Source organism: Canis aureus, chromosome 7 (genome assembly GCF_053574225.1).
Source record: "Canis aureus isolate CA01 chromosome 7, VMU_Caureus_v.1.0, whole genome shotgun sequence".
Taxonomy (NCBI): domain Eukaryota; kingdom Metazoa; phylum Chordata; class Mammalia; order Carnivora; family Canidae; genus Canis; species Canis aureus.
The window spans coordinates 39,566,757-39,586,722 of NC_135617.1; the positions used below are offsets into that span (position 1 = coordinate 39,566,757).

The window sequence follows — 19,966 nt, forward strand, 5'->3', positions numbered from 1 at the left end:
TCATGAGATCGAGACCTGAGCTGAAAGGGAGAGTCTAGCACTTAACCCACTGTGCCACCCAGGTGCCCCTCTAGACATTTTTAATAGGATGGGACACCAGTGTACTAAACCCTTGGGCACATAAATAAAACGCATAATGATAACTAAGTCGTTTTGAAAGGGCTAAATTAGGTCTAGCATACTCTATTTCAGAGGGTATGGGACCATGAAGCACACTAGAAAGCTTCATTTAAAACAGCAACTTCTTTCCAGATACATCCATGAAGGCAAGAGAAACAAAAGCAAAAATGAATTATTGGGACTTAAGATAAAAAGCTTCTGCACAGCAAAAGAAACAGTCAACAAAACTAAAAGGCAACCTACAGAATGGGAGAAGATATCTGCAAATGACCTCTCAGATAAAGGGCTAGTATCCAAGATCTATAAAGAACTTATTAAACTCAACAGCAAAGAAACAAACAATCCAATCCACGAAATGGGCAAAAGACATGAACCACATGGCACTTGATGCTTTGAACATTCATACATGCATTGATTACTCTAATTCCAAAGAATAGACATGAATGGAAATTTCACTAAAGACATAGACATGGCCAACAAGCACATGAGAAAATGCTCCACATCACCAGCCGTCAGGGAAATGCAAATCAAAACCACAATGAGATACCACCTCACACCAGTGAGAATGGGGAAAATTAACAAGGCAGGAAACGACAAATGTTGGAGAGGATGTGGAGAAAGGGGAACTCTCTTACACTGTTGGTGGGAATGTGAACTGGTGCAGCCATTCTGGAAAACTGTGTGGAGGTTCCTCAAAGAGTTAAAAGTAGATCTGCCCTATGACCCAGCAATTGCACTGCTGGGGATTTACCCCAAAGATACAGATGCAGTGAAACACCGGGACACCTGCACCCCGATGTTTATAGCAGCAATGTCCACAATAGCCAAACTGTGGAAGGAGCCTCGGTGTCCATCGAAAGATGAATGGATAAAGAAGATGTGGTTTATGTATACAATGGAATATTACTCAGCCATTAGAAATGACAAATACCCACCATTTGCTTCAACGTGGATGGAACTGGAGGGTATTATGCTGAGTGAAGTAAGTCAATCGGAGAAGGACAAACATTATATGGTCTCATTCATTTGGCGAATATAAAAAATAGTGAAAGGGAATAAAGGGGAAAGGAGAAAAAAATGAGTGAAAATATCAGTGAGGGTGACAAAACATGAGAGACACCTAACTCTGGGAAATGAAAAAGGGGTAGTGGAAGGGGAGGTGGGCAGGGGGTGGGTGTGACTGGGTGATGGGAACTGAGGGGGGCACTGGGTGATGGGAACTGAGGGGGGCACTAGGCGGGATGAGCACTGGGTGTTATGCTATATGTTGGCAAACTGAACTCCAATAAAAAAAAAAAAGGTTAAAAATAGGGGTGCCTGGGTGGCCCAGTCTGGTAAGCTTCTGTCTTCGGCTCAGATCATGATTCCAGGGTCCTGGGATTGAGCCCTGTATGGAGCTCTCTGATCAATGGGGTGTCTGCTTCTCCTTACCTCTACTCTTGTGCTCTCTCTTCTCTCTCCCCTTCTCAAAATTAATAAATAAAATCTTAAAAAGATAATAAAATGGTTAAAAATAATTTAAGGTAAGAGTTAACATTTTGGGAGCACATATCAGAAAACAAAAAAATGTACTTTGGGATAAACTTATTTCCTGAAAATACTGGAGGTACATATATTCTCTCTCTTTATATATAGAGAGACTTCTATGTATATATAGAAGCTATAATACATTGTGTTAATAATCACAGTAACACTGGAAGTCTGCCCAAACCTTGCAAAACAGGCAATAAAAAGTATCAAATTAAATACTATAAACAATATGTATTCAGAAAGTAGATCTACTTTATTAAGAAAAATGTAGCTTAATATATTAAGGTTCACATATACATACTATACATATATATTAGAGGAGTACCAGATGAAGTAGTTTTAGAGATGAATACCTCTCCGTAAAAATGCAAAGTTCATAATGTCTTGCGTAAATAACTCATCATCGCAAAGAGATCTTTGAGGGGGAAAGAATCCCTATGAAAGTTATTTCTAACTCTTTCCCTCTTCTTAAGCATAAAAAGCACTGATATGATTGAAAATACATCCTTATGATCTTAAAATCTCAAGAAAGGCTAAGAACTCCTTGACCCTCTAGTCTTCTTACTGGTTGCTGTAAATTAGAATCCAGGGTCCAGCTAAAATCCCTTTAGCAGTTTTAAAAAGTACAAATATCAAAAAGATGCTGCTTCCAAAGGAGAATGCAACCTGACTCTAATGAAGACAAGCCAGATTTTAATTCTCTCTCTTCCTAGCAGAATGCTCTTTCTTAGGTAATGGCCTAAAACCCTGTTAATCACTTGGCGAACTAAAAAAAAAATTACCCATGTCTGGGCCTCATTTAGCATTGGTAATTTTTAAAGTTCCTCAGATGATTCTAATGTACAATCAAGGTTGAAAACCACTATTTAACAGCTGATTTTAAATTTATATGGAAATACAAGTGATCTGGAAGAGAAAAAACTATCTCAAAAAATAAGAAAAAAAATTGGAGAATGTACAACTATCTGAGTGCAAGACTTACTACAACAACATAATCAAGTTAGGGTATTAATATGAAGCTATATAAGAGATCTAAGAAACAGAAAAGAAGGCCAAGAAGTAATTCAATTTATTAGTCAAATGATCCTCAACAAAGATGCTAAGAGCATTTCAATAAAAGAAAGTCTATTCAGAAAACGGGGGATCCCTGGGTGGCACAGTGGTTTGGCGCCTGCCTTTGGCCCAGGGTGCGATCCTGGAGACCCGGGATCGAATCCCATGTCAGGCTCCCGGTGCATGGAGCCTGCTTCTCCCTCTGCCTGTGTCTCTGCCTCTCTCTCTCTCTCTCTGTGACTATCATAAATAAAAAAATAAAAAAAAAATAAAAGAAAATGGTGCTGGAATTATAAATGGAACTGTTTTCTTAATTTCTCTTTCTGCTACTTTGTTATTAGTGTATATAGATGCAACAGATTTCTGTATATTAATTTTGTCTCCTGCAACTTTACTGAATTCATTTATTACTTTTAATAGTTTTTTAGTGGAGTCTTTAGAGTTTTCTTTATATATTATCATATCACTGGCAAATAGTGACAGATTTACTTCTTCATTACCAACTTTAATGCATTTTATTTCTATTATCTATCTGATAGTGTGGCTAGGACTTCCTGTACTATGTTAAATAAAAGTGGTGAGAGTTGACATCCTTTTCTTTTTCCTGATCTTAGAGGAAAAGCTTTCAGTTTTTCGCTACTGAGTATGATATTAGCTGTGAGTTTCTTCTCATATATGGCCTTTGTTATGTTAAGGTATGTTCTTTCTAAAACCACTTTGCTGGAAGTTTTATCATGAATGGTTGTTATATTTTGTCAAATGCTTTTTCTGCATCTATTAAGATTATATGGCTTTCATCCTCCGTCTTATTAATGTGATGTGTCACATTAATTGATTTATGAATACTAAACCATGCTTGCATCCCTAGAATAAGTCCCAGGGACAGCAGTGAGTGATACTGTTAAGGTACTGTTAAATTTGGTTTTCTTTTCTTTTTCTTTTTTTTTCTTTCTTTCTTTTCTTTCTTTTTTCTTTTTTCATCTCTTTCAGATTTTTATTTATTTTCTTTTTTTTTCTTTCTTTTTCTTTTTTCATCTCTCTTTCAGATTTTTATTTATTTATTTGAGAGAGCGAAAGCTAGCAAGATAGGGAGAGAAGAGAGAGAAGCAGGCTCCCCAATCAGCAGGGAGCCCAATGTGGGGCTTGATTCCAGAAGTCTGAGATCATGACTTAAGCCGAAGGCAGACACTTAACCAACTGAGCTACCCAGAAATCCCTGTAGTTTTCCTTTCATTGTAGTGTCTTTGTTTGATTTTGATATCAGGGTAATCCTGGCCTCACAGAATGAGTTTGTAAGCTCTTCTACTTTCTGGAATTGAAGAAATTAATTCTTAGTTCTTAATTCTGCTTCAGATGCTTATCTTTCTTTTTCTTCTTTTTCTTTTCTTTCTTTTTCTTTTTTCATCTCTCTTTCAGATTTTTATTTATTTATTTGAGAGAGCGAAAGCTAGCATGATAGGGAGAGAAGAGAGAGAAGTAGGCTCCCCAATCAGCAGGGAGCCCAATGTGGGGTTTGATTCCAGGAGTCTGAGATCATGACTTAAGCCGAAGGCAGACACTTAACCAACTGAGCTACCCAGAAATCCCTGTAGTTTTCCTTTTTTTGTAGTGTCTTTGTTTGATTTTGATATCAGGGTAATCCTGGCCTCACAGAATGAGTTTGTAAGCTCTTCTACTTTCTGGAATAGAAGAAATTAATTCTTAGTTCTTAATTCTGCTTCAGATGCTTGGTAGAATTCACCTTTGAAGACATCTGGTCCTAGACTTTTTGTTGTGAGTTTTTTGGTTAATGATTCAATTTCATTACTAGTAGTGGATCTGTTCAAATTTTCTATTCCTTTCTGATTCAGATTTGGAAGATTGTTAAGTTTCTAAGAATTTACCCCCTTTCTTCTAGGTTGTCCAATTTGTTGGTATATGATTTTTCATGTTCTGTTATAATCCTCTGTATTTCTGTGGTATCAGTTGTTATTTCTCCTCTTTTACTTCTGATTTGAGTCCTCTCTCTTTTTTTCTTTATAAATCTAGCTAAAGGTTTATGAATTTTGTTTATTTTTTCAAAGAACCAGCTCTTGATTTCATTGATCTTTTCAATTGCTTAGTCTCAACTTCATTTATTTTCACTCCAATTTCCTCTCTCTACTATCTTTAGACTTTCTTTACTAGCTCCTTTAGCTCTAAGGTTGGAATGCACAATTGCACCAAGAAGAATAAAATACCTAGAAATAAATTTAACCAAGAGGTAAAAGACCTGTACTCTGAAAACTATGGGGCATAAAAGAAACTGAAAATGACACAAACAAATGGAAAGCTATTCCATGCTGATGAATGGGAAGAATTAATATTGTTAAAACATCCATGCTACCAAAAGCAATGTATAGTTCAATGCAATCCCTATCAAAATACCAATACTTTTTTTCCACAGTATCAAAATAAAAAATCTTAAAATTTGTATGGAGCCACAACAGACTTTGAATAGCCAAAGCAACGTTGAAAACAAAGCTGTAAATATCATAATCCCAGATTTTAAGATATACTACAAAGTTATAGTAACTGAAATTATATGGTACTGGTATAAAAACAGACACACAGATAAACAGAACAGGAGAGAGAGCCCAGAAACAAAATCATGCTCATATGGTCAAGAGTAAGAATGTACAAATAGGAGAAGACAATCTCTTTAAAAAATCCTGGGAAAACTGGACAGCTACATTCAGAAAGATAAAACTAGGCCATTTGCTTATAACAGACACAAAGATAAAATAAAACACAGGCAATAATCTCTTGGAGATTGGCCTTAGGCAATATGTTTATGGATATGTCTCCTCATTAAGGGAAACAAAAGCAAAATTAAACTTTTGGGACTACATCAAACTAAAAGACTTATGCACAATGAAGGAAACCATCAATAAAACAAAAAGGCCATCTATTAAATGGACGAAGATAATAGCAAATAATACATCTTATGGCGGGGGATGCCTGGATGGCTCAGTCAGTTAAGCATCTGCTTTCAGCTAAGGTCATAAACTCAGGGTCCCCTGGATGGGGCTCCCTGCTCAGTGGGGAGTCGGCTTGTTCCTCTCCATCCATCTGCCCCTACTCCCTTGCCAATTTCTCCCACCATGCTCTCTCTTTCATATAAATAAATAAAATCTTTAAAAAAGTATCTGATAAGGGGTTAATATCCAAAATATATAAAGAACTTATATAACTCAACACAAAGAAACAAAGAATCCAATTAAAAATGGGTAGAGGACATGAACATTTTTCCAAAGAAGACATACAGATGGCCAAAAGACATGAAAAGATATTCCACATCACTAATCATCACAGAAATGCAAATCTACCACCTAATACCAGTCAAAATGGCTAGTAACTAAAAAACAAATATTGGTGAGGATGTGGAGAAAAGGAAGTCCTTGTATATTGGTGGTGAAAATATAGGTTGGTGCAACGATCGTGGAAAACAGTATAGAGATTTCTCAAGAGATTAAAAATAGAAATGTCAGACTTGCCTCCTCCTAGAGCCTGTCTGCCTTGCCTGCACAGCCTGCCACTGCCCCACAGAAATACTTCAATTATCCAAACCTTTGCCAAAAAAAGGTCAGTGTCCAGAGCACTGGCTCTTCATCTCACTCAGGCCTATGCCAAATATGTAAAATTTGGTGCAGATGCCTGATCCTTAATGCTTCAAAGTATACACTTTACCTTTTAGTTGATGCTGTAGCCATTACTACAAGGTCAAAGAGAAGAACATGATTACTGATCAGAGTTGGAAGTTCCAAAGTAACAAAAGATGGGATGACTGTTTCAAAGTCAACTGATTTAACAGATAAATATAAAAATAATGTTCAAAGTGTTGCCAATAACACAAATGAAGAGGCTGGGGATGGCACCACCATTGCTACTGCCCTGGCAAAACAAACAAAACTGATAAATCTTGAAGATGCTCAGCCTCATAACTTAGGAAAAGTTGGAAAGATCATTGTTTTCAAATATGATACCATGTTCTTATAAAGAAAAGATGACAAGGCTCAAATGAAAAATGTATTCAAGAAATCACTAACAGTCAGATATCAGAACTAGGGAATATGAAAAGTAAAAGCTGAATGAATGTCTGGCAAAACTCTCAGATGGAGTAGCTATGCTGAAGGCTGGTAGGATAAGTGATGTTGAAGTAAATGAAGACAATTACAGATTCCCTCAATGCTACTTGAGTTGCTGTTGCAGGAGGCATTATTTTGGGATGGGGTTGTGCTCTGCTTTAGTGTATTCCAGGCTTGGATTCAGTAACTCCAGCTAATGAAGATAAAAAAATTGGTAAAGAAATTACTGAGAAAAATCAAAATTCCTGCAATAACCATTGCTAAGAATGTATGTATTGAAGGATCATTGATAGTTGAGAGAATTAGGCAGAGTTCCTCAGAAATTGGTTATGACACTATGCTTGGAGATTTTGTGAATATGGTGGAAAAAGGAATCCTAGATCCAACTAAGATGTTAAGAACTGCCTTCTTGGATGCTGCTGGAGTGGCCTCTCTGTTAAATACAGCAGAAGTTGTAGTCATCGAAATTCCTAAAGAAGAGGAGGACCCAGGAATGGGAGGAACGGATGGAATGCAGGCGGTATGGGAAGTGGCATGGTCTATTTCCTAGACTAGTGCTTTACCATTAATAATGAACTGGGAGCAGAAGCTCAAGGAAGTGCTCTTCAACAAGGACTTGAAAGAAATCAGGTGGAGGAAATGACTAAAGAAAAGGCTGATTTCTATACACTAACAATGAGACTGAAGAAAGAGAAATTAAGGAGTCAATCCCATTTACAATCGTACCCAAAAGCATAAGATACCTAGGAATAAACCTAACCAAAGAGGTAAAGGATCTATACCCTAAAAACTACAGAACACTTCTGAAAGAAATTGAGGAAGATACAAAGAGATGGAAAATATTCCATGCTCATGGATTGGAAGAATTAATATTGTGAAAATGTCAATGTTACCCAGGGCAATTTACACATTTAATGCAATCCCTATCAAAATACCATGGACTTTCTTCAAAAAGTTGGAACAAATTATTTTAAGATTTGTGTGGAGTCAGAAAAGACCCTGAATAGCCAGGGGAATATTAAAAAAGAGAACCATAGCTGGGGGCATCACAATCCCAGATTTCAGGTTGTACTACAAAGTTGTGGTCATCAAGACAGTGTGGTACTGGCACAAAAACAGACACATAGATCAATGGAACAGAATAGAGAATCCAGAAGCGGACCCTCAACTTTATGGTCAACTAATATTCGACAAAGGAGGAAAGACTATCCACTGGAAAAAGGACAGTCTCTTCAATAAATGGTGCTGGGAAAATTGGACATCCACATGCAGAAGAATGAAACTAGACCACTCTCTTTCACCATACACAAAGATAAACTCAAAATGGATGAAAGATCTAAATGTGAGACAAGATTCCATCAAAATCCTAGAGAAGAACACAGGCAACACCCTCTTTGAACTTGGCCACAGTAACTTCTTGCAAGATTCATCCATGAAGGGAAGAGAAACAAAAGCAAAAATGAATTATTGGGACTTCATCAAGATAAGCTTTTGCACAGCAAAAGAAACAGTCAACAAAACTAAAAGACAACCTACAGAATGGGAGAAGATATTTGCAAATGACCTATCAGATAAAGGGCTAGTATCCAAGATCTATAAAGAACTTATTAAACTCAACAGCAAGGAAACAAACAATCCAATCATGAAATTGGCAAAAGACATGAACAGAAATCTCACAGAGGAAGACACAGATATGGCCAACAAGCACATGAGAAAATGCTCTGCATCACTTGCCATCAGGGAAATACAAATCAAAACCACAATGAGATACCACCTCACACCAGTGCGAATGGCGGAAATTAACAAGGCAGGAAACCACAAATGTTGGAGAGGATGCGGAGAAAAGGGAACCCTCTTACACTGTTGGTGGGAATGTGAACTGGTGCAGCCACTCTGGAAAACTGTGGAGGTTCCTCAAAGAGTTAAAAGTAGATCTGCCCTATGACCCAGCAATTGCACTGTTGGGGATTTACCCCAAAGATACAGATGCAGTGAAACACCAGGACACCTGCACCCCGATGTTTATAGCAGCAATGTCCACAATAGCCAAACTGTGGAAGGAGCCTCGGTGTCCATCAAAAGATGAATGGATAAAGAAGATGTGGTTTATGTATACAATGGAATATTACTCAGCCATTAGAAATGACAAATACCCACCATTTGCTTTGATGTGGATGGAACTGGAGGGTATTATGCCGAGTGAAATAAGTCAATCAGAGAAGGACAAACATTATACGGTCTCATTCATTTGGGGAATAAAAAAATAGTGAAAGGGAATAAAGGGGAAAGGAGAAAAAATGAGTGGGAAATATCAGTAAGAGAGACAGAACATGAGAGACTTCCTAACTCTGGGAAATGAACTAGAGGTGGTAGAAAGAGAGGTGGGCAGGGGGTGGGTGTGACTGGGTGATGGGCACTGAGGGGGGCAGGCACTTGATGGGATGAGCACTGGGTGTTATTCTATATGTTGGCAAATTGAACACCAATAAAAAATAAATTTATAAAAAAAATTAAAAAAATAAAAGTGCCACAAATAAAACATTAAAAAAAAAAAAAGAAAACGCTGGCTGATATTTAAGAAAATCACTATAACCATTAGTTACTGGCTTCAGTTGACAACATATAATAGCTTACTGTAGTCACTGTCCATGCCGACAGATAATTTATTTTGTATTTTTTAATAAAAAAACATTTGTAATATTCCTGATAATTGAGTGTAAGAGCCATGTACCTGTGTACTGTTTTCAACTTAAATCAGGTACTTTTACTACTGCTCTGTTAAAATCAGGATTTTAGTGCTTGCCATTACCGGCAAAAAGTTAAGCAGCCCTTCTGTGGAGAGTAAGAATATTTGTGTACAAAGTAATGAAATAATCAATTACATGACAAACTTTGTGTAATAAAAACGTTCGAAAAATAGAAATGTCATATGATCCAGTAATTCCACCACTGAATATTTACCCAAAGAAAATGAAAACATTAATTTGAAAACATATATGCTCCCCTATGCTTATTACAGCATTATTTACATTAGCCAAGATACGTAAGCAACCAAAGCATCCATCAACAGATAAATGGGTAAGAAGATGTGGCATATATATAATGAAATATTACTCAGCCATAAAAACTAATTAAATCTTGCATTTCCAACAACATGGATGAATCTAGAGGGTATTATGTTAAGTGAAATAAGTCAGACAGAGAAAGACAAATACCAGATGATTTCACTTATTGTGGGATCTAAAAAAACCATAAACAGACTCATTAATACAGAGAACTGGTAGTTGCCAGAGATGATGGGGTTTGGGGTATGAACTAAATAGGTGAAGGGGATAAAGAGGTACAGACTTTCAGTTATAAATTACTCATGGAGGCAGCCTGGGTGGCTTGGTGGTTTAGCACTGCCTTCAGCCCAGGGCCTGATCCTGGAGACCCAGGATCAAGTCCCATGTAGGGCTCCCTGCATGGAGCCTGCTTCTCCCTTTGCCTGTGTCTCTGCCTCTCTCTGTGTCTCTCATGAATAAATTAAATCTTAAAAAAAAAGAACAACTCATGGAGATGAAAAGTATAGCATAGGTAATATAGTCAGTATAGTCAGTACATTGTAGTAACAGTGTATGGTGATAGATCAGATGGTGACTATACTCAATCATATTGAGTACTGAGTAATGTACAGAATTTTAAAATCACTATGTTGTATACCTGAGACTAATGTAACACTGTATATCAACTTTACCTCAATTATTATCATTATTTTTTAGAGAGAGAGAGTGTGCATGCATGAGTCAGGGAGGCAGAGGGAGAGAATCTTAAGCAGAGTCCATTCTCAATGTAAAGCCTGACCTGGGGCTTGATCTCACGACCCTGAGATCATGACCTGAGCTGAAATCAAGAGTCGTACGCTTAACCAACAGAGCCACCCAAGAGCCCCAATAAAAAAAATTTTCTAAATGGTGCTGGAACAACTTAACGGACTTATTGAAAAAAACAGATCTTGACCTGTACCTTAAACCATGTTCAAAAAGTTAATTCAAGATGGACAATGGACCTAAATGTAAAAGAAGATAATTCTAATGTTTCTACAGGCAAACAAAGGCTAATATTTTCATGACCTTTGGATAGGCAAACATTTCTCAGGGCACAAAAATCACAAAAATCAAAAGAAAAAAGATAAATTGAACTTAAACAAGTATTTTCATTAAAATACACTACTGACAAAATGAAAATATAAGCTCCAGAGTAGGAGAAAAAGTTTTAAGACATATACATATTTGACAATGGACTTATAACCAGAATATATAAATACTTCTAATAAGTAAACAATAAAAAACCCTAATTTAACACTATAAAATGGAATTTAAAATAAAAGTCTCAACATTATTAGTCATCAGAGAAATGCAAAATAAAATCATAATGAAGTACTACTTCACACCTACCATTGTGGCTAAAATTAAGACTGACAAAACCATATAATGCAAGGATATGACCAACTGGATCTCTCATACTTTGATGGGAGTTTCAAACTGTATGCCCGTTTTGAAAAAAAATGATTAGCAGTGTTTGTAAGGTTAAAGATAAATCTACTCTATGATCAAACAATTCCATTCCTAAGTATTTAAGCAATGAAATAAAAACTTATGTTTGCAAAAAGATTTGTTTCTTTATTCATAATAGCCAAGAAATGAAAACTAACCAAATAATCAATAGGAGAACACATATAAATGAACTCTAGTATACCACGCAATTGAATACTACTCAGTATTAATTGATATATACACACAGCCTGAGTCAATCTAACAATGAGTGAAGCAAGTCAGATGCAGAAAGAGTACATTTTGTATTATTGGATCTATATGGTCTTCAAATATAGATAAAATTAAATTATGGTTATAGAAATCAGAACAGGATTGCTTATGGAATGTGAGAACTAAGTGGAAAGAAAAGAAACACAGGTAATTTCCTGAAGTAATGGAAAAGTCCTATCTATTGACTGGGATGTGACATAGGTGAACAGATTTGTCAAATTTATTTTATCACTGGTCTATCTCACTTTAATCAATGACAAACATGAATTGCTAAGTCTCCTACATCATTTAACTCCTAACTCTCTCGAACCTTAATTTCTCGAGAAGACTGAATTCAACTCAAACATCAACTTCTCTTTAAGTGTTTTGAATGCAGGCCCTTTTGAATTCATGTATAATGCTTTCATAGGAAATTCTATCACAAGTCATTTGCTTAACACTAAACTCTTTTTCATTAGTTTGGTAAGGGTATATTTGTGATCACCACAACATAACGATTTTTTTTGTGCTAATTTTACAGGATCTTTACAAAGTTTGTTTGCACTGATATTCAACACTTGCCAGTGCAAAGTTCAATCCCAGCAATAATGATTAATATGTTTATATATAATCTTTGACTCCCGTTATTACTGATCTTGTCAGGTAACCTTTAAAATAATTTAAAACACTCTCACAGATTAAAGTGTTTTAAGCTAAAATGCCTTCTCTAAAGTGTTTCCAAATAATGATGAGAACTTTAAAGATCTATTCCCTGAGAATTTTGTTTTGGAACGCTCTTTAAAGCCACTTAAGGAAGCTCTTTCTTCTACTTGCCACAATGTTTCATATACCCCTAATCTTTGGTTTTATTTCCTGTTATACTAAAGACGATAGATTCCCCCCCTTATTTGTGTTCAAAATAAAGTTGAGAGAGCACTCAATAACATCATGTTTAACAGAAAGTAAAGTCCTCTTTTTTTGCAGGAAAATCTTTTGAGGGGGGATAAAACCTTACTTTCCATTAAAAGCATATGTGCCAATACTGATTAAAGATAATAAAATTTATTATTTTTTCTTTTTTATCAGTTAAGTGGTTAAACAGAAGAGGGAGAGATTAGATTTTATGCCTAGTTTTAAAAATATGTTACCAATGATAATTCAAGAAGCTTATATTAGTATTTATTAAATTTAGATCTCTTCAGTGTAAAGTTTTTATGCTAAGCCTCTGTGAGGACTATGAATTATACATATTGATATAGACAGATACATAGATATCAGGCATGAGAATCTACGGTAACAGATATATACATTACATAAATTAAAAAAAAAAACTTTTTTTCTCCCTTGCCATGGGGATTTTCTCCCATTGCATGTGGTAAATTTATGATTCCAAGAAGACTGTATTGGTGGTACTCATAACCCTAACATTTCTTTCAATTAAAAAAACGGTTAAGTTACATCATTTAAAAGTGTTACTGATTTAAAAATTTTAATATGAAAATAACTGTTGACTATATTGGTCCTAATTTATAAGACCCTTTTATTTAAAAAATGTGTTAAGACTTTTATTCCTTTTCTGATGCCCTGTGCATTAAAGGACACTATTAGGAGAGTAAAAAGGCAACCAACCCATAATTGAAGAAAATATTTGAAAATAATATATTTGATAACAGTCTAGTTTCCACAATATATAAAGAACTCTTGCAACCCAATAACAAAAAGGTAACCAGTTAAAAAAATGGGCAAAGGACTTTGAATACACACTTCTTTGAATATGTATTTCTCAAGAAAGTATATAAATGGCCAACAGGCACACAAAAAGATATTCAACATCGTTAGTCATTAGTGAAATGCCAGTGAAAACCACAAAGAAATGCCACATTGCAACTCAGTAGGTTGGCCATAATAAAAATAACATAACGACAGAAAATAAATATTTGTGAGGATGTGGATATATTGGAACCCACTGAACACTGCCAGTAGGAATGTAAAGTGGTACAAGTGCTATGGAAAACAATCTGGAGACTCCTCAAAAAGTTAAACATAGAATTACCACATAACTCAGAAATTGTACTCTTAGGTACCCAAAGAAATGAAAACAAGAATTCAAACAAATACTTGTAATATTCTTGGAAGCACTCTTCACAATAGTCAAAGGGTGGAAAGAACCCAACATCCATCAATTTGGGTTGGCATTCAGCTCTAAAATGAAGGATGGATATATGCTACAGCATGGACTGAATGATGTGAAAGAAATCAAACACAAAAAGTCATGTTTTGTATGTTTGTATGTTTTTTTTAAAAAGAATTTATTTTGATAGATAGAGAAAAAGAGAGTACTGGCCAATGGAGGGGAGAGGGAGAGAGAGAACAGATTTCCCGCTGTGCAGGGAGCCTGACTTAGGGGTTGATCCCAGAACTGTGGGATCATGACCCGAGCAAAGGAAGACATCTGACTGAGCCACCCAGGTGCCCTACAATTACTTTTATATGAAACATCCATAATAGATAAATCAGACTATTGTTTGCTGGTGTGTGGGGGGAAGAAAATGGGGAATGATTGTTTAATGGGTGTGGGGTTTCCTTTTGGGGTAATAAAACTGGACTGGAACTAGGCAGAGGTGATGGTTGCACAACATCATGAAATGTACTAAATGCCACTAAATTGTATATGTGAAATGGTTCATTTATGTTATGTAAATTTTTTGTAAAAAAACAAAAAACTAGGGGTGCTAGGTGGCTCAATTAAGTGTCTGAGTCTTGGTTTTAGCCCAGGTCAGAATCTCATGGGTCATGTGATTGAGACCTGCATCAAACTCCACTCTCAGTAGGGAGTGTGCTTGAAGATTCTCTCTCTCTGCCTCTTCCGTAACTCTCCCATAGGCATGTGTGCTCACACATGCACTCTTACTATCTCTCTCTAAAATAAATAAATATATCTTAAAAATCTCTCCAGAAATTCAATGTTAGGTAACAGTTAACTTTAGATATTATATTACATATTACCTATGCTTTTGACTATTTTTTTTGTGGTGCTGCCAATAAACAATGTTTTGGGGATGCCTGGGTGGCTCAGTGGTTGAGCATCTGCCTTTAGCTCAGGGCATGATCCCAGGGTCCTGGGATTAAGTCCCACATTGGGATCCCCACAGGAAGCCTGCTTCTCCCTCTGCTTATGTCTCTGCCCCTCTCTGTCTCTCATGAATAAACATCTCAAAAAAAAAAAAAAAAAAGGAAGAGAATCTAGGTTAGTTTCTAAAAAAATAAATAAACAATACTTTGTAAATAAATAAAATCTTAAAAAAAAAAAAAAAAAAAAGGCAGCCCCAGTGGCTCAGCGGTTTAGTGCCACCTGCAGCCTGGGGTGTAATCCTGGAGACCCGGAATCGAGTCCCATGTCAGGCTCCCTGCATGGAGCCTGTTTCTCCCTCTGCCTATTCTCTGCCTCTCTCTCTCTCTCTCTCTCTCTCTCTGTGTCTTTATGAATAAATAAATAAAATCTTAAAAAAAAACAAACAAACCCCACAATACTTTGATTTTCTGTACTATGTTTGGTGTTCCACAGTATTTTTAATAATTAATTCCAGGGAATAAATGTAAATGGCACTTTCTCTTTAAATCCAACTAGAGGGGATCCCTGGGTGGCTCAGCGGTTTAGCGCCTGCCTTTGGCCCAGGGCGCTATCCTGGAGTCTCGGGATCGAGTTCCGTGTCGGGCTCCTGGCATGGAGCCTGCTTCTCCCTCCTCCTGTGTCTCTGCCTCTCTCTATGTCTATCATGAAAAAAAAAAAAAATCTTAAAAAAAAAATCCAACTAGAAAAAAGTCCAAAATTATATTTTGCATCACAAGATGAAATCACTGAAAATTATGTTTGAGATTGTCTTTCTTTTTAAAATATGAATAGCATAGCAAACCAGCATTATAATGAATGGTACTCCAATGTTACAAGTCAGGGGTTACTATTTTGTTTGAAGTTTTAATTTACTTCATTTTTCACATTTTACAAATGCAAGGGAAACAGATGAAACATTAAATATATGATCTATATCTCTGTAAGGGTTTACATCCCCTTTCTACCATGTTCAAGCCATGTGACTTTGGCTAATTTATTTCATTTTTCTAATTTCTTTTGTAAGATGGGGATCATTAAATATTTATTTCATGGGATTTTGAGAAATTAGATAACATTTGTAAGGAAATTTGTACCTGGCAGATAATTATTATATACAATTTGTTAAATAAAAATATACAAATTATGGTCCTTTCCAGGAACATTCTATGGAAAAAGAAAAAAAAAAAAAAACCCAAACTTTACTTCTCTAAGAGCACAAGGTATTATATCCAACCACAAAGAGAAAAAACAGCTCTTTCTCTTCCTAATTTTTAGATGAATCCTTTGGCTTCTAGTCACTGGTCTTGGGAGAATCACTATAATTTCAGTAAAGGATTAGTTACAAACCTGTTGCTATGAACTCAAAAACATAAATAGGAAACCACAAGGTAGAAGAGTTGTTACTCAAAGAAAATAGGCTTATGGGAGCAAAGGTAGGCATAACTCTGAATGAAACAAAGATGTTAAATAGGGCTTAGAAATTTGCAAATAGTGAGGCTAACTAATGAAGATTTAAAAAAATTTTTTTAAGACTATTCTTTAGAGCAGTTTTAGGTTCACACTAAAATTTAAAGGAATTTGGGGGGGGGGGTGTGCCTGGGTGGCACAAAGTCCAGACTCCTGATTCCAGCTCAGGTCATGGGATCAAGCCCTAAGTCCGACTTCATGCTGAGCATAGTGCCTACTTGGGATTCTCTGGCTCCCTCTTTCTCTGCGCAGGACAGAACTAAAGATTTGTTCAAGTTGTCCCTGAAAGAATGCCAGATCAACTGCTATTTTGTTTGACTCCACCAGTCCTAACAAGAGCTTGTTCAGGGCAAAATGCAAGTCTGTAATGCTAGGACAAAGCGCAAAGGACAAAACCTGGCTCTCCAAGTCTGTAAAGGGCATATATTCATCTTAACATTGGACTTACAGTTCTAGGCACAAGCTACAATACACATTAAATATGGCATCTCTGATGGTACATTGGGAAGCACTCCAACACAAGAGGCATTTTTGGATGCACTAGCAATAAAGATCAGTAAAATTGTCGAGGGCATAAACTGCATTGAAAATGAGTTGTCTGTAAGACGCTGGTGAAGGACAATTCTTCAAGGTCTCATATTTCTGCAAGTCTTGTAAGCAAAAGCAATGACTGTCCTTGTTCCAGACTATCTTTTCAAGGATATTTGTAGTGAGAACAGCCTGGGAAGATGAGATATATCTTCCTTAGGAGCAAAGGGCAGGTTTACTTACAGCCTTGGTAGATAAAGATTCCCTTTGGAGCAAAAGCAGGCATGCCCATGTCCATTACAAAATATCTGGGACCCTTAAGCACAAATTTTTTCTCCTGTGATGCAATACACTAGTGTGGACCTGGCTTTCTTCATGTTGGGCTGTGGAAACTGGGAGTCAAGAAATGAGTCCAAGTGCTAATACTAAGGGTGCTGCTATTGCTGTGAGTAATAAAGTCCTTTGTCTCTGATGTCTTATCTTAATCAATCTATGGTAGGTTACCTTATTTGATCATAAGTCCTTTACAGATCTCAGGTCCTTTACAGTAATAATGCTGCAATAAACATAAAAGTGCAGATATCTCTTTGAGATTCTGTTTTCTTTTCCTTTGGATATGTATCTGGCAGTGATATTGCTAATTCATACAGTAGTTCTACTTTAAAAATTTTAAGAAACTTCCATACTGTTTGCCATACTGGCTGCACTAATTTACATGCATACCAACAGTGCAAAAGGGTTCTATTTTGTCCACATCCTTGCCAACACTTGTCATCGCTTGACTTTTTATAGCAGCCATTATAACAAGTATGGAGTGATAACTCATTGTGATTTTGATTTGCACTCCCCTGATGATTAGTGACATTGAGCATCTTTGCATGTATCTATTGGTCATTTTTTTTTTTAGGTTTCATTTATTTATTCATGAGAGAGAGAGAGAGAGAGAGAGAGGCAGAGACACAGGCAGAGGGAGAAGCAGGCTCCATGCACCGGGAGCCCGACATAGGACTCGATCCCGGGATTCCAGGGTCACACCCTGGGCCGAAGGCAGGCGCTTAACCGCTGAGCCACCCAGGGATCCCCTATTGGTCATTTCTATGTTTCTGCATAAATGGTTATTCAGTTCCTCTGTACATTTTTTGATCAGATTTTCTTCTTTTGAGTTGCCTGAGCTCGTTATATATTAATATTTTTTAAAAATATTAACCCTTAATCAGATTATGATTTGCAAATATTTTCTCCCATTCATTTTGCTGATGGTCTCCTTTGCTGTGCAGAAGCTTTTTAGTTTAATGCAGTCCTACTTGTTTAAATTTATTTGTCTTTGCTTTTGGTGTCAAAGCCAAAATACAAAATACCATTGCCAAAACCAATGTCTCTATGTTTTCCTCTAGGAGTTTTATGGTTTCAGGTCTCATGTTCAAGTATTTAATTCATTTTGAGCTAGTTTTTGTGAGCAGTTTATGATAGGGGTCCAATTTCATTCTTTTGCATGTGGATATCCAGTTTTCCCAACACTACGTTGAAGAGACCGTCCTTTTCCCATTGAGCATTATTGGCTCTCTTGTCAAATATTAGTTGGCCATATACGCAAAGGCTTATTTCTGGACTCTTGACTTGTTTCCATGTTTATTTTTATGCCAGTACCATACTGTTTTGATTACTATAGCTTTGTAGTATAGTTTGAAACCAGGAAATGTGATGCCTTCAGTTTTGCTCTTCTTTTGTAGTTTTGCTTTGGTTATTTGGGGTCCTCTGTGGTTCCATAAAAATTTTAGAATTGTGTTTTTTCTATTTTTGTGAAAAATACTATTGGAATTTCAATAGGGATTGAACTGAAACTACAGGTGGCTTTAGATAGTATAGATATTTAAAAATATTATTTCCTCTGATCAATGAACATGGAATATTTTTCCATGTGTTTGTGTTTTCAGTTTCCTTCATCAAAGTCTTGTCATTTTCAGTAATAGATCTTATAGCTCCTTGGTTAAGTTTAATATAAAGTATTTTCTTATATTTGACACTATTGTGAATGGAACTATACTCTTTCTTTCTTAGATATTTCATTGTTAGTGTACAGAATACAGCTATGTTTTGTATGTTGATTCTGTATCTAGCAACTTTACTGAATTTGTTGATTGATTCCAACAGTTTCTTGATGGAGAAATATATATATATATATATTCCTATCATCTGCAATCAGACACTATTTATTCTTCCTTTCTGATTTGGATGCCTTCTTTGCTTTTTATTCATTGCTCTGGTTAGCACTTCCAGTACTTTGTTGAATAGCAGTGATGAAAATAGGCACCCTTGTCCTGTTCACAATACTAAAGGAAAAGCTTTCAACTTTTCATCATTGAGTATGATGTTAGCTGTGGGCTTGACATATCATTATATATTATTATTATACATATCCTTCTGTACCTAATTTGTTGTTTTTTATCATGAAAGGATACTGTATTTTGTCAAATGCTTTTTTTGCATCTATTATGATGATATGATTTTAATCTTTCATTCTATTAATGTGGTATATCACATTTACTGATCTGCATATATTGAACCATCCTTGTATCCCAGGGATAATCCCATGTAATCACAGTGTATGATCATTTTAATCTGCTAAATTCAGTTTGCTAATATTTTGTTAAGAATTTTTGCATGTTCAATTTTCTATATTCATCATGGATATTGGACTGTAGTTTACTTCTCTTGTATTCTCTTTATCTGGCTTTGGTATCAGGGTATAATGCTGGCATTGTAAAATGAGTTTGGAAGTGTTCCTTTCTTTTTGATTTTTTGGAAGAATTTGAGAAGGATTAGCTTTACTCCTTTATATAGTTGGTAGAATTCACCAGTGAAACCAACTTTTCCTAGATTTCTCTTTGCTGAATAATTGTTGGTTACTGTTCATTGTTGGTCTATTCAGATTTTCTATTTCTTCATGATTTAGTTTTGGTAGGTTTATGTTTCTAGGAATTTATACACTTCTAGGTTATCCAATTTGTTGTTTTATAATTAGTCTCTTACAATCTTTTGTATTTCTGTAGTTATCAGTTATACTGTCCTTTCATGCTATTTTAATTATTTGCATCTTCTTTTTTCTCAGTCTAGCTAAAGGCATTGATTTTATCTTTTCAAAAAAACCAGTTCTTAGTTTTGTTGATTTTTCCTATTGTTTTTCTTACCTTATTCCATTTATTTCTAATATTTATTTCCTTCCTTCTGCTATCTTTGGGCTTAGTTTTTTTTTTTTTCTAGTTCCT

The 19,966-nt window shown here is 35.9% G+C and overlaps 1 protein-coding gene and 1 pseudogene across 13 annotated transcripts in view; one reads left to right on the forward strand and one right to left on the reverse strand.

Annotated features, from left to right (window-relative positions):
• FAM135A (family with sequence similarity 135 member A) overlaps positions 1–19,966 on the reverse strand; it is a 132,489-nt gene that overhangs the window by 34,739 nt on the left and 77,784 nt on the right. The window lies entirely within an intron of this gene.
• LOC144317876 (60 kDa heat shock protein, mitochondrial pseudogene) lies at positions 6,505–7,364 on the forward strand (annotated as a pseudogene).